The 2,296-nt window shown below is 57.8% G+C and overlaps 1 non-coding gene across 1 annotated transcript in view; it reads right to left on the bottom strand.

Moving 5' to 3' along the window:
• The window catches only part of LOC124591679, a 1,910-nt gene extending 671 nt beyond the window's left edge, over positions 1–1,239 (bottom strand). Inside the window, exon 1 of the ribosomal RNA XR_006977225.1 lies at positions 1–1,239. This exon is cut by the window's left edge and continues 671 nt beyond it. This is a non-coding gene — a ribosomal RNA (small subunit ribosomal RNA).
• Positions 1,240–2,296: the final 1,057 nt, after the last annotated feature.

Raw genomic sequence — 2,296 nt, 5'->3', positions numbered from 1 at the left:
CTTTAAGTTTCAGCTTTGCAACCATACTTCCCCCGGAACCCAAAAGCTTTGGTTTCCCGGAGGCTGCCCGCCGAGTCATCGGAGGAACTGCGGCGGATCGCTGGCTGGCATCGTTTATGGTTAGAACTAGGGCGGTATCTGATCGCCTTCGAACCTCTAACTTTCGTTCTTGATTAATGAAAACATACTTGGCAAATGCTTTCGCTTCTGTTCGTCTTGCGACGATCCAAGAATTTCACCTCTAACGTCGCAATACGAATGCCCCCGCCTGTCCCTATTAATCATTACCTCGGGTTCCGAAAACCAACAAAATAGAACCGAGGTCCTATTCCATTATTCCATGCACACAGTATTCAGGCGGGCTTGCCTGCTTTAAGCACTCTAATTTGTTCAAAGTAAACGTGCCGGCCCACCGAGACACTCACTCAAGAGCACCCTGGTAGGATTGCAACGGGGTCCGCCTCGGGACGCACGAGCACGCACGAGGCGCGTCGCACGCCTTCAGCTCGCCCCACCGGCAGGACGTCCCACGATACATGCCAGTTAAACACCGACGGGCGGTGAACCAACAGCGTGGGACACAAATCCAACTACGAGCTTTTTAACCGCAACAACTTTAATATACGCTATTGGAGCTGGAATTACCGCGGCTGCTGGCACCAGACTTGCCCTCCAATAGATACTCGTTAAAGGATTTAAAGTGTACTCATTCCGATTACGGGGCCTCGGATGAGTCCCGTATCGTTATTTTTCGTCACTACCTCCCCGTGCCGGGAGTGGGTAATTTGCGCGCCTGCTGCCTTCCTTGGATGTGGTAGCCGTTTCTCAGGCTCCCTCTCCGGAATCGAACCCTGATTCCCCGTTACCCGTTACAACCATGGTAGGCGCAGAACCTACCATCGACAGTTGATAAGGCAGACATTTGAAAGATGCGTCGCCGGTACGAGGACCGTGCGATCAGCCCAAAGTTATTCAGAGTCACCAAGGCAAACGGACCGGACGAGCCGACCGATTGGTTTTGATCTAATAAAAGCGTCCCTTCCATCTCTGGTCGGGACTCTGTTTGCATGTATTAGCTCTAGAATTACCACAGTTATCCAAGTAACGTGGGTACGATCTAAGGAACCATAACTGATTTAATGAGCCATTCGCGGTTTCACCTTAATGCGGCTTGTACTGAGACATGCATGGCTTAATCTTTGAGACAAGCATATGACTACTGGCAGGATCAACCAGGGAGCTGCGTCAACTAGAGCTGAGCAGCCGGCCGCCCGGGAGTGTGTCCCGGGGGCCCGCGCGAACACGCAAGCGTCCGCTCAATTATTCTGCAAACAGGAGGAGGCTGAGCTCCCCTGCACAATACACCTCGAAACCCTCTCAGGTCCCGGCGGCGCGCAGCGCCGTCCTAAGTACTTGGTCGGGTTCGAGAGAGGCGCAATCGCCCGGAGTTTGGCGAGTAGACGCTTTAGGTGCGACCACCCGTGCTCCCAACTGAGCTTGCCGCTGCCGACAGAGGCCCGGGAGCGTGCTGTCGTGGCATTGCCGGCGGGAGACAACACGCGCCACCTACGGTGGCCGGCAGCTCCAACGCCAGCGCCACAGAAGGACAAAAGCCCCACTTGGGTGCCGAAGCGAACTCTCCCAGCACAGCGCACGCGCCAACACGTCCGCACAGCTGCGATACAATCCACCTGCGAGAACCGCAGAGGCGACCGAGCAGCAGACGGCGTCGCGGCGCCGAGCGCCGGGCGGCGGCGCATCCTCAGCGCACACAGTCCTCAATCGGACCAGCACACTGCAGATGTCCACCGCGCTTCGCACCGGGCCCGCGAGGACCTACTTTGGCCGCACGGCGCCGCGTGCAGGGTGCGCCGGCGCGCAGCTGCGCCGCCTGCCGCCTCCGTCGGCCGGCGCGCCTGCCACTGGCCGCCCCCACCAGCCGGCTGTAGCGCGTGCGCCCACGCACCGCGCGGCCAGCACGCCGGAAGGCCCCCCCTCACCGGCCGGGGACGGTCCCACCCAGCCACCGCCGCGTATCGCTTCACACCCACATGCCATTCACGTTCGTGGGCATGGTGGGTATCGCTGAAACAACCGGTTGGTAGCTCAACCGATCGTCGCCATCACTGATTCACCTCTAGCGAGAACAACCGCACCACAACGGTTTACCAGTTCTTCATTTGCGTAACGTCACCAGCAAACGTAGACGTCCATCGCCATTTGCAAATTCAACGATTGTTGCATGCCTGTGTCAGGTGTCACGACACACTATGTCTGCCCACATACACGCAACAAC

This window comes from Schistocerca americana, unplaced genomic scaffold (genome assembly GCF_021461395.2).
Source record: "Schistocerca americana isolate TAMUIC-IGC-003095 unplaced genomic scaffold, iqSchAmer2.1 HiC_scaffold_870, whole genome shotgun sequence".
NCBI lineage: Eukaryota > Metazoa > Arthropoda > Insecta > Orthoptera > Acrididae > Schistocerca > Schistocerca americana.
This window is presented reverse-complemented; position numbering and strand designations above follow the sequence as displayed.